General features: G+C 52.5%; 1 long non-coding RNA gene across 4 annotated transcripts in view; it reads right to left on the reverse strand.

The window, feature by feature from the left end:
- Window positions 1-5,422: 5,422 nt before the first annotated feature.
- Window positions 5,423-12,481, reverse strand: part of LOC308179635 — a 28,671-nt gene continuing 21,612 nt past the window's right edge. For all 4 annotated transcript variants that reach the window (XR_013940460.1, XR_013940461.1, XR_013940462.1 and 1 more), the window contains 2 exons: window positions 11,336-11,440; window positions 5,423-6,604 (listed from right to left, as the gene is read on the reverse strand). This is a non-coding gene — a long non-coding RNA (uncharacterized lncRNA). The remainder of the gene's footprint in view (window positions 6,605-11,335; window positions 11,441-12,481) is intronic.

Below are 12,481 nucleotides of genomic sequence, written 5' to 3' on the forward strand. Positions count from 1 at the left end.
GCCCCAAGCCACCTTGGTGCCATCCCTCCCTCCTCTTCCTCGGAGCCTCCATCCCATCCCATCCCATCCCATCCCATCCCATCCCATCCCATCCCATCCCATCCCATCCCATCCCATCCCATCCCATCCCATCCCATCCCATCCCATCCCATCCCATCCCATCCCATCCCATCCCATCCCATCCCATCCCATCCCATCCCATCCCCGTGCGAGCCCCAGGGGAGCAGACAGACCTGTCCCATGCCACCCTCCCGACCCGGCCCACTTCCACCATGCTCTGCCCCCAGAACCCCATCTTCTCTCCATTTTTTTTTTGGCAACGTTGCAGGGAAATATCAGAGGCACCCACGTGGCCTCTGCTGGCTCAGAAAGGAGGCACTGGCTCTGGAAGAAACACCCAATTATTTAGCAGCTGGCAGGGTTAAGCTCGGTAACCCTGGGGCCGGGGAAGGCTGGGCTTTGTGCGCCCAGGGGGGAAAGCATCATCCCGATGGAGGGCAGCCCAACCAACGCACCCACCCGGCGGTGGCATGCTGCTGCCTGGCAGGACGCCGGCTTTTTGGGCCGTGAAAAGAAGCCGGGGATGTCCTGGCCGACGCCGGCTTGGGGCGAGGGGCAGACAAGCTCTGCCCATTCATCAGCACCCGTCAGGCTCCCCGAGCCGGCCGCGGGATAAATCAAACCGAGAGAGGGGAAGGGGGAAAAAAAAAAAGCGTCCAGGGGGGAGGTGGGGGAGCGAAAAGGCAGCGCGAGGGAGAGGAAAAACCAGATCAAAGGCAGAAATTCATCAGAGATAACGGAATTATTTATTTTTCCTGCTGCTAGTGGGGATTTTTTTTTTCCCCCTTTGAGGCCCCCCAGGCCTTCTGGGCTCCTACGTCTCCAGGCAGTCTGTTATTCTCTGGCGTCCCATCACCCCAGCCCAGCCACAAAGCACCACGTTCACTTCATCACGCCGCCCTGCTCCGCGCAGCGAGACCTTTTGATCTCCGTCTCTCCAGTGTTTATGTGTGACAGTGCAAGAAATGTATTTACAGTACCCAGGGCTCTGTTAGACACTGCCCGCCTGCGTTTGAACATTAATATTGGGAGCAAGGGAAGGGGGGGGGGAGCAGCTCTCCTTTAATTCACCCGTCATTTATTAAAGTGTTTATTTGGAAATCTGCAGGCCCATTTATCTGGTTATTACTCAGCGCGGGATCAAATAATAACTCAGGTTCTGCGTGTCACGCCAGACAAACCAAACAGGCTCTCGATGAGGTCTCTCCACAGCCTGTGTGCCCAGCTGCCCCCCTGGCACCGCGCCTGCCACAGGGCCCTGGGTGGGCTCTGCAGGCCCCTAACCCAGCTTTTCATCTCCCCTCGCGGGCACAGATCCAGCCTGGGCCTGTTGCTGCTGATGGTGGTGGCCCCAAAGCCCCCCCCTGAGAGAAATTGGTGCCCGGTTGGGCAGGGACAGCCCTGCTAAGAGCTGTGCCCCAGCTCCCTCTGACTCGCACCCTGCTTTTAACGCCACCTCCTTCCTTCTGCAGCGCCTATCCCAGCAGCAGAGTGGTGCCCATGAGGGAACAAGGCCACCGAGGACCCCAATGGATTTACCACCATGTGTTGGTAGTAGCCGAAGAGCCTGGAGCTACTGCAAAGCCCCCATTCCCAGACCCTGAGACGAGGAGAAGAGCCCGGGGTGTTCCAACAGGAACCCTCCTCTTTTTGGGGTGAAGATAAGGCAACAGCCACTGAGCCCCGGTGGCTGCCCTGCTGTCTCCTTCGGGCATTCCCTTCCCCACCTCACACCTTCTGCTTTATGTCGGGTTCCCCCACCCCACCACACGAGGAGGGTTTGAGAAGTGCTAAATTCAAGCACCCAGCAGCATAAGACTGTTCTACAGGGCCACATTTCAGTGTTGTTAAGCACCCACGTTGCACGTTTCTCAGATTTTAAGAAAACATTTCAACCCCTTTCAGGCGGTTCTTGGTGGCAAACAAGGTGTCTTCTGGCCAAAGAGGCTTTGGTGATGAAATGTCCTAGTGAAGGGACACATTTCACATGGCCACGGTGTGGGGAACAGCCTGCACGGTGCCCTGGCAGCACCAGAATTGAGGCTAGAGGTGCCAACGCACATCAAGCTTTGGAGAATATTGGTGCCTGATGAAAGGCATAACGGCAGAAACCAGCTGGTAAGAGGAAAAGACGGTTCGGTAGAGTTTGGTCATATCCAGGCTCTGTGCCTCGTGCACCTCACACCGCTGCTTCACGCCCCTCCTGCGCCTTATCCTTGGCTACGAAGGATGGCCAGCCCTGAAATCCCAGCTCTTCGTTAGTGCTTGACATCGCAAAGTGCTTTCCATCAGCAGCTGTTCACAAATTCTCTTTTAAAAATGCCTTGTGGTCCAGAAGGCGTTGAGCAGGCATTACGTCAAACCCAGATTCCTCGGGATCGCCAAATAAGCATGCTGGGGATGAGGAGCAAGGAATGAAACACTGAGTCTGGAGCTGGAGCAACAGGCGTGTGCTTGGCCAGAGCATTGCCCAGCAGCACAAGCCTCTCCCAGGCACCCCTACAACACAGGCAAAAGCTTTATAAGAGGCAAAGGCACTCACCAGAGCTCCAAGAGCCTCTATAACCCACCCACCTCCTGGCATCATGGGTGGCATTTAACCATGAGATGCCTCCATCTCGATGGGTCCCATGTGGGTGCCATCGCCCAGCCTGGCTCGAAAGCCCATGGGGTAAAGCCTCTATAGGGTTAGAACAGCCCCATCCTAGACCATGACATTTTAAAATCAGTGGGGCTGGAAGCCCTGCCCTGCCTCTGGGCAGGAACAGCCCGTAGGAAGCATCCCTCCCATCAGTAGGATCCTGCCACCACCCCGCGGGGAGCACCGGTGCTCATCAGCCGGCTCCAAACGCTCATTTTTAATTCCTGCCTTCTCTGCACGCGGATTTAAGATGCATATGATAAGGTGTCATAAAAAGAGCTGACAACAGAGGAAACGTTAAGCTGCTATGGGCATACTCCTTTGACACTATTTGGAGAGTTGTCTTCGTTAAAGCCCTGAAGCCTGGGATCCCGTAACAGGAGCCACCGGAGGCAGGCAGTGCAGAAGTTCCGACCCCCTTCCAGCTCATGGCATCAGCCACAGTATAAAAATACAAAAAACAAAACAAAACAAAACCAAAACCAACCAAACAAAAAAAACCACAAGCATTTCAAAGAAAAGATCTTTCTGGTTAAATTATATTGCTCAGGAGAAAATGTTGCTCGCATTTTCAGAGAACAGATTTCTGTTCATCAATTCAACAGATTTTTCATTCTGAAAGTGGGCTTGATTTTGCTATTTATACAAACGCGTGCAGAGAAAGAAAGCAATTTCAGTTTCTAGCACTTACTACTTAAGCATATACGCATTGTATGGAAATGCAATGTTTTGACTACTTAAAAAATGATTCAAATGCCCTCCCCCTTTCCTGCCTTACACTTTTTAAAAATAAAAAAGTTTGCATCTTGGCCTCCCAACTTCACTTGCAGTCATTTTATTTCTCCCAACTGATGTTTTCCAAGGAGCAACCATTCATTTTGCAGCCCTCGCTCCTGAAATCTTGCGACGATTTTAATCCTTCCTGTGCAAAACTCCCTGATAGCACCGGCACAAGGCCTCCCAGAATAAAATTTCGTAATTAACGATGTAAAGAGGTTTTCATGCATTATTTTGTTTTACCTTCTCTTTCGGTCCTAACTCTGCAAAGAACTGGTGAGTCACGGCTTTGAAATCCGCGCTGGATGCCAGCTGAAAACAGAGGCTTTGCACGATCAAGTTGACAGATGATGCAAAGGCGGCCCTGCTAGGCACAGACTCATCCATATTCTGAGTTAAAAGAAATATTGCATTTTTAAGGGTAAAGAAACATATTTAAGAGATAAAGGAAAAGAAAAGTTTGCTGGTCATCAATTATAATAATAAAACAGAGGAAGGGGGAGAGAAATTCACTTTAAAGACAGGCTAAAGCCCCTAATCTTCAAAGAGCTAAAGGCCGGCGGCTGCCCTTGAGCCAGCCCCGCCGGCAGGCGGCAGCCGCGGAGCCCAGGGAGGAGAAAAGTAGTCAAAATAGTCCCGGGAGAAACCTGGACTGAGCCTGGATGGGTTCAACAGGGAACAGGAAAGGAGGAAAAGGCAGGCAGAAGGGCACGATCGTGGGAGATGGCCTGTGGGATGTCTGGGAGAGACCCATGAGTTGGGGTGGCACCAGGGGAGGCAATGGGCAGCCCCATCGTGACACCATCCTTCCTCCAAATCCCGCTTCTCCTGCCCCAGAAGCCCCTGCCAGGTGAGCATAGGCATGGTTTGGGCTCAAAATGTTTTAGGAAGAGGCAAGAAGTTGTGAATGCTATGGGCCTCCTGCAGGACCTCATCCACAGCCCCTTGAAGTTGACCGCCTCCCACTGGGTTTGGGTAAAGCCCTTGGGATGTTTTGGTGCCTGCCAAGGGAACGAGCAGAGAGGTGAGGAGTAGGGAGATGAACGGAGATGGTACATGTCTACAGATCCATGTGAGTGAGCCCAAGGCGGGCGTGCAAAGCCCATGGTTGCGTGGTATGTCGGGAGAGAACTGCCACATCCCTACGTCTCTGCTCACTGCTGTGCAAACCCAACCCGGGCTCTTTGCACAGAGTTACTGTTGGAAGATGCTGTAAGCATGTTTCCTTCTTTTCCAGGTGTTGGAGCTTGCATTCAGACAGCAAACACTTGGAAACCCATGCTTTAAGCAGCACTCCACAAAGCCTTCACCTTGCTTCCAACCAGCACGTGAGAACCCACCTGTGAACTGCATTTCATTGTCCACCTGGTGGAAGAGACTTTTGTGCAACCCTGAAGAACTCCCTTCTACAAAACCGTGCACTTTGCAACCTCAAATTGTCTAAAAGGGAAGCTCAAAGACTGGCAGAACCAAGGGATGAACAACAACAAGGTGTGCTGGGCTCCTCTGCTGGGAAGGGGACGTGCGTTACGGTCCTTTGGAAGAAATCAAGAAACTGCAGAAACAAAAGTGAGAGCATGGACACAACCAAGTCCTGCCCACTGGTTCAACAGGGGAGGCACAGAAATTTTGGTCCATTTGCTTAGCTTTTGCTAGCTGGCAGTGGTAAAAGGGTTGGAACAGAGAGAGAAGGGACAAAGAGACTTCGGATCTGAATGAAGCAGTGTCCACTCTGAGAACAGTCATCAGAGGGAAAATAAGACTACGTGAAGACCTGCGTTCAGCACAAGGAGGCGATGCCAGCTATTTGGAGAGCCCCAGTGGCTTGTGTGGTGGAAGGACAGCAGCAGGTCAAGGTGCTCATCCCTCCCAGTACCCTGGGGGTGAGAAAATGGGAATTCACTGTAGCATGCCTGGATCATAGATACTACTTTGTACCTGCAATTTACTGGGTTATCAATAGTAAATTGTGATGACAAGAGGTGATATCTACTGGTGATACATCACCTGGATGCAAATAACACACAGTGCAAGCACCGGAGTCCCAGCTAAACCTCTTGGGTTTGAACTTACAGTCTGGGCCATTTTGGCTGGAGAAGACCTCTCCATGAACCTAGCTGCCAGGCGACCTCAGCCTGCAGCAGGAAAGAGCCAAAGATGCTCCCCCCGGTGTGAATACAGACACACAGCCTCCTTTCTCTTCCTTGGCTTCACGGGGACCAGAGGAAGCTGCTCTGGTGGTATAGTTGGACAAAACCAGCCCAGAAATGTGCTCATCTCGCTTTTCCAGGGTATCTTCTCCTCGGGGGGTAGGAAAACTGATCCACCTCCACCACGAGCCACCCAGGCCCATGTTACAGGTTGGAGAAAACCCCGGTGAAGTTCAGCCCAGTTCCTGCCCCCCAGCACAAAGCCCATTTTACGCATTTGAGCCTAAAGGATATCAGAGTGAAGCTGGAAAGAAACCCACCAAGGACAGATGATGGCTGGCCCACCTCGAGCTATGAAGGAATCCAAAAGCATCCAAGCAAGGTGTAAATAAGCCAGTGTGAGCATGGAAATAGCTGGACACTTGGGACTTTGGCTGATTCACATATTCCTCATGCATGTGGCACAGAGACCAGCCCCAAGGAGCAGATGGCTGCAGGTCGCCAAGCTCTGGAGAGCCCCCAGCGGTGCGGTCTCATCCTGCCCATGTCTCACCTCACCCTGGTGCTCAGCAGGCTCATGATGTGCCAGCCTCACCCTCTTGGGCCCTCAAGGCTTTTAAAAGTTGTTTCCAATCTCAGAGCCCGCTACAGCGTGGAGAGTTTATCGCGAAGTCCAACACCAGAATTTTTCTTCAGCTTGCAAGCCAAAACTAACATAAACAGCCGGCTCCTCATTCGTTATTCTAATTCTACCATAAAACATGCCAAAGCCAGTCCTGACTGAGGTTTTAGCTGATTTACTGCCTTTTCAACAGGCAGTGTCTAATGAATTGGGTGAGCTCGCGGGTCAGATTTATGCCGGAGGAGCAGCTGTAGGGGAGCTCGCCACGCGGCGAGCAGCAGAAACACCACTTGCCTGGCAAAAAGAGGGCATCTCCCAGAATTTCGTACTTCACCATGCCCTTCCGACATGTTTCTGTTAGCACTGAAAGAGAGAGATGCAATGGAAGAGTTTTTCGTGGAGCCCTGAGAAGTTTCACCTGGCCAAAATAACTCCAACGCACATTTTATCCCCCCAAAATCCCAGCCAGGTCTGCTTCCAGTTGCTCCAAAACCCCCTTGCAAGGCCTGCTGCAGCAAGCAGGATCGCAATGCCATCTGCAGCACGTATCACGGCCTGGTTTTCCTCCAGCTCTCCCCACCGGAGCCCCTCTGAGGAACGGGGCCAGCGATGGATGCTCCCGGTGAGGTTAATCCCCCTTGAACACAAGATGCGTGCCATTTTCTTTATTTTTCTATATCAGTTTGATAAACTGTTTCCCAGGGAGGCTGGCGCACAGAAAGAGGAGGAGTTCAGCTAAAACCTTAACCCTTTGGCAGCTCCATGGCTGGTATTTTGGAGTTAATTGAGGAACTTTCTTTCCCCTTAAGATGCTTCTAATTTTATCCACATACAACCTCACAGGTAAAAAAAAAAAAAAATAAAAAACAACAAAAAAACCCACCCAAGCAGCATTTGCAAAGCCATACAAGATCCAGATAATGACTCCAGCTCCTTTGCCAGAGCACCGATCACCTATTCCACCTCCTGGGCTGCAAGAGGCAAGGACAAAACCAGCCCCACACCACCTCCAACATCACTTTGACCAGAAAAGCGGAGGAAACACTGTTATCTTCACCAGGGAGAGCTTCCAAGTCAGCACCAGACCTTGCCCAGAGCAAGATCAGGCTGGTTTACTGCTGGCTGCATAACCTTAGGACCAGGAATTGGGGTCCTTCTTGGCCTTCAGGTCTCGTAGGTCTGCAAAAGCAGGTTGGAAGCCCCCATGGAAGTGACTTGTGTGGCTCCCAGCACGTCCTCCTCGCTGGAGCACTGGGGGATGCAGCTTTCTCCCAATGTCTCCAGGCTGCTTGGCAGTAGAAAATAAAAAAGAAGAAAAAGCCTTGCCTAGAGGCAGCTGTTCCTCTGGCTTGGCTAAAATCAGGTGTGAAAACAGTCCAACGCTCAGAGAGTGGAGCTCCTGGGGATGTCGAAGAGGCGGCTGCCCTCGGTGCCCCTGCACACAAGGACCATGCCTGCAGGACCCCTGCTGGGGGTCCCCAGCCACCCAAGCCTCTCGCAGAGCACCCATGAGCAGGAGGAAAACCCCTGAGGTTTCCTCCTTCAGCACCAAGCACAGGGGTGGTCGCCCCTCACCTCTGTGCCATGCACCCCCTGTGCTCTTCCTCCGTCCCCAGGCACCTGCAGGGCACCCTGCTTCGCTGAGCTGCTCCAAGAGCCATCCTTCCCACTAGAAAAAAAAATATTTTGGAAATATTCCTTGGGTTTTCTCATCACCTTGATGGGGATGGGAGGTGCCGGCAGCTCAGCACCGCCCTGCCCCAGGAGCACTGCAAGCTCAGCACCGTGCCATCAGCATCAGTACCCTCAGGTGACCCAAACCCTTCTGCCCCCCAACATTTGCCCCTACAGCTGTATATAGAGGAGGGGAAGAGGCATCGCAGCAAGTTCGTTAACCAGGTGATGCTCAGATCCAGCTGCCTCCCCCACCTTCCTCGAGGCGCAAGCGCTGCTGCGATTTAAATTACGTGGAGGGGCAGGATTTAGTGCGCTGCTGGGAGCGGGCTTGGCGCACAGACCCCCAGACCTGGAAGGGGCCTGTCCTTTGTGTATCGTCTTACGAGACAAAGGCGGAAGAAAACACCTGGAACAGTGAGGCCGGGGCTGGGGGAAGAGATGTTGCCACGGCTGCTTACGAGATGCGGGCCAGATTTATAAAGGAATTTGCAGACCTACCGCCGGGACCTGAATGCGCTGACTTCGAGCAGCCTTCTGATGCCCAGCAGCATGGGATGGGCTTACCCATGGTCCGAAATCCTGGCTGAAAGCCCCCCAAAGACCCACAGAGAAGCTCTGCATTAGGGGCACCATGTCTCAGAGGCTCCGTGTGCTGAGCAGGCTTGGTCCCTGCCTGCAGCCAGGACCACCTCCTTCCATGGGTGCTGACAGGGCTGTACTCAGGCACCTACGGATATATAAAAACGTACCCGGTGGGACAGAGCCGAGCAGATGACTCCCACTGATCTCGCAGGCTTGCACCTTGTGGAGCAGCTTCCTCCCCATCTCCGCCAGTCCTTCCCGTGCCAAAAACTGTGGCAACCCCCCCCCCCCTTTTTTTTTTTTGGCCGGAGCGTGAAATGCTCGCAGGGAGCCAGAATCCACCTCTGCTCTGCCCGTGGTGCGTGGATGTCTTCTGCAGCCGGGAGGATGGATGTAACAGGAGAGGGAGGAGAGGAAGGATGGATGTAACAGGAGAGGGAGGAGGACGGGAGGTGCGGATAGTGCTCTTCCCTGCTGCGGAAATCCCCCATCACGGGCGCAAAGAGAGGGATGAGAGCTGATAAAGCCCTCCCTGCCCTGCTGCGAGCACAAAACGTGAAAGCAGAAATTTGGAGAGCAGCTGGGGGTCCTGCCACAAAGCCCCCGGGCACCAGGGCAGGGGCCATGCTGGTGCTGCCCCCTCCTCAGCCCCATCTCAGCATCGCTGCCGGGCACCCGAGGGCTTCACCCCGCGGGATGTGCCACCTCCCTTCCCACCGGGAGAGCAAGGGGAAGCCGTGGAAACACGCAGAGCTGGGAAAGACATTGCAGGTCCTCCCCGAGAGCGCCTGGAAGGCGCGGGGGGAGGCGGGGAGGCTGACTGACAGCGTGATTTAGGACCTGTCTGCAAAGCAAACAAAAGCAATTGAAAACTGCATCATCTAGGCAAACTTAGTAGGTTGTATTTTCACAAGTGAGGACTGATGGTAAGACCAGCTTAATCCCCCAGCGGACTTTCCACACCTCCGCGGGCCGGCTGACAGGGCCAGCTGTTTTGTCTTGCAGCTGATTGCTGAAATAACATTGCTGGGCTCGCGCTATTGAAACAGGACGGGCCGGGAGGGAGCGAGCAGCCACGGGGGCTGCCAGTATTAAAACAAATACGCTCGGCTGCCAAACCTCCTGCTCTGCGCCCCCTAAAAACCGGGGCACCCCTTGGTCCTGGCGGCGATGAGCAGCGATGCTCCCAATGTTCGCGCCGCAGCAGCCTGTGCTCATGGGTGTTTGGAGAAGAACCCCAGGAGAAAAGTCTCCCCGGGTGTTTTTGGCTGATTTGGGGTGAGCAGGAAATGCAGCAGAGGTGGATAATTGCGTGTAACTCACAGCCTTACCCGTCCTCCAGGGCACTAGCCTGGGGACCTGCTGCGCTGAAGGCGAGCTGCAGCACAGCTCACCGGCTTTTAGGGGATCATCCAGACCACAGATACAAAGAGTTAGAGGAAAAGGGCTTCAAAGGTTATGGCATTATATGCACGCAGACAAAACAAACAAACAAAAAAGCAAAGCCCAAGCCAATCTGAAGTTCTCATGATGTCTCCCTTCACTTTGGGTTTGAACAAAACCACAGGTTTAGGTTCCCACATCCTAATTTCCCAACAAATACCAAAAAAAAAAAAGAGACAAAAAATCGCCTTGCACAGAGCAAGGGATGTTCAGTGCCTTCTTATTCCCTTCCCAAAACCATCATTGAAATGATGAATAGAGCAACATATCCTTTTCCAATGTCAAACTTGCTAACAGAGCAAAATAAAACATGTTTTAAGGAGCTTAACAGATCTCCTGCATGCACCAGGCATGCAAGCAGCAAATGAATGCACCAGTTGTACTGATCCTCACTTTTTTTAAGAGAAGATGAATGAACCTGTGTCCGCTCTGGGACTATTCAAAGGGACAGATGACAGACCAAGGTCTCCCCCCACTCCTAGGCAATGTGTGCAGGACTCGAGGAGATCAGCCCTCTTCTCGGCTCCTGGCACGCAGCAGCGCCTGCAGGAGAGCATCCTCTGCTCCCCAGCCCCTGGGAATCCCCTTTGGCTCGCTGCTGGAGCAGGAGGAGGCTGCTCCTCCTCTGATGGGACATATTACCAGCAGAGAACGCAGGTTTGCTGAAGTCGCAACGTTTGGCAGAAATGCAGGTGACATTTTCACCAGAAGTTTACCTGCTTCCTTCAAATATGAGTGCAATGCTCTAGTTCAGGCAGACAAGCAGCCTTTCACTCTGCCCATGCTGTTTCATTTCCCTGCACTGTGACTTAAGTTGAATTCCAGTTTCCACTGATAATTAGGTTACAGCAAAACAGCTATTTAGGAGCTTGCGTTTGGACTTGAATGGTTTTTACATTACGAAAACATGACATTAAAACCCAACCCACCAAATACTCCGATGTTTTCAAAGCAGAAAGTTTTTTCAGATTTTAATTCCAGGGCAATGTTTGTTTTTAAAATAGTATCCATGCTTGCAAAGAAAACAGATCTCAGAACAAGGCAGCCTGGCCCTCCTTACAGGGCCAGCATCATCTTTGTTCCTTGCACGCTCAGGTCTCCGTGCAGCCAGCGGGAAAAAGGCCGAGCACTGGTCACCTCACTTTTCCTGCTCTGACAAGGGGAGGGGGAAAAAAAAAAAAAAAGAGATGGAAGAATTTAGTCCGCCTCCATGGAGTGGGTTTTTGTCCTGGAATGCCATCTCCAGTTTCTCCTTAACCAGAATTAAGTAAATTAACCTGTCTCTATATCAACAAGTTGAAGTTTTTCAAGGACTTTGCAACTCTGGCAAAATCAGGGAAGCTTAAGTATAAAGTCAGGGAAGTTTACGGAACAGAGCAGAACCTCAAATATCTGTTTCCTGTAGTTATGAAGTCATCCAGGACACAAGTGAGTGCTCTCGAGGCACAAGGAGCTCTCTGATTTGGGTTTCTGTAACATCTGCACCCCCTGCAAAAAACAAACACGACTTATTTCAGACACATCATTCTGACTGCAAAACGTTCCTTCATATCCTTTTGAGCAAAATCTTGAAATTTTAGGGATAAAGGAGATACCCTTATCCCACCACACCATGCAGGGCACCACAGGATATTTGGGGGGGATGCTCTCAATCCACGAGGGAGGCAGAAATCCCTGAGCGCCTTCAGAGGCAGTGGCAGGGGGGCTGGGGAAGGAGGACAGGGAGTTCACAACACTAAAATTTTAGGCTGCTTAAATACAGACCCATTGCCTTTGCCTGGGGGGCAGGATGGATTTAACCCCCTCTCAGCCCCTCCTCACCTCTGAGCGAGCTCAGAGGCCAAGCACAGCACAAAGGCACTGCAGCTTGCATTTCCAAACCCTCATCCCAAGGAAACTGCTGATGCCCAGCTCTGGATCTTGCTGCCAGCCCTTCAGACACGCGACCCCATCAGCCCCCCAACCCCAGAGGGTGGAGGGGAACAGGGAAGAAGTGCCGAGCCCCAGGGGCTTCGCTGCGCTTCAGCTGTGAAGGGAGGGGACAGAAAAGCAACAGCCCCGAGGAGAAAACGTCCCCAGCACCCGCACCTTAGACATCTGCCTGAAAAATGGAAAAGGAAAATTAAAAATAGAAACAATGACCAAGCCTCATGTTAATTGCTTTCCTGGTGCAGGCTCCTGTTTCCTCACTTGCTGCTCACTGAGCAGGTCAGTGCTGGAGAGCTGCAGCGGTGCTGCTCCCCCCGGCATGGACGATGCCCCCATGCCGCCAGCAGCCCCCAGCCCCGATGGGGATGGACGAGCGATGGGCGCCTGGTTATTGCTGCCTGCCCCCCATAGCCCGTGGCTACGTGCCCGGGTATGTGCTCTGGCCCTGCTGCAGAGCTGAGCACCAAAATGAGCTGATTTCTTCCCAGGACTGTCAGCTTTTCCTAGGCCACGCCACACATCCATTGCAAATTGAAACTGGCTCATTCAAAAACCTAAAATGCCTAAAATTTTCTTATTTTCAATCAAAAAAACCCCAAA

This window comes from Anser brachyrhynchus, assembly GCF_964034855.1.
Source record: "Anser brachyrhynchus genome assembly, chromosome: 17".
NCBI classification, from domain to species: Eukaryota; Metazoa; Chordata; class Aves; order Anseriformes; family Anatidae; genus Anser; species Anser brachyrhynchus.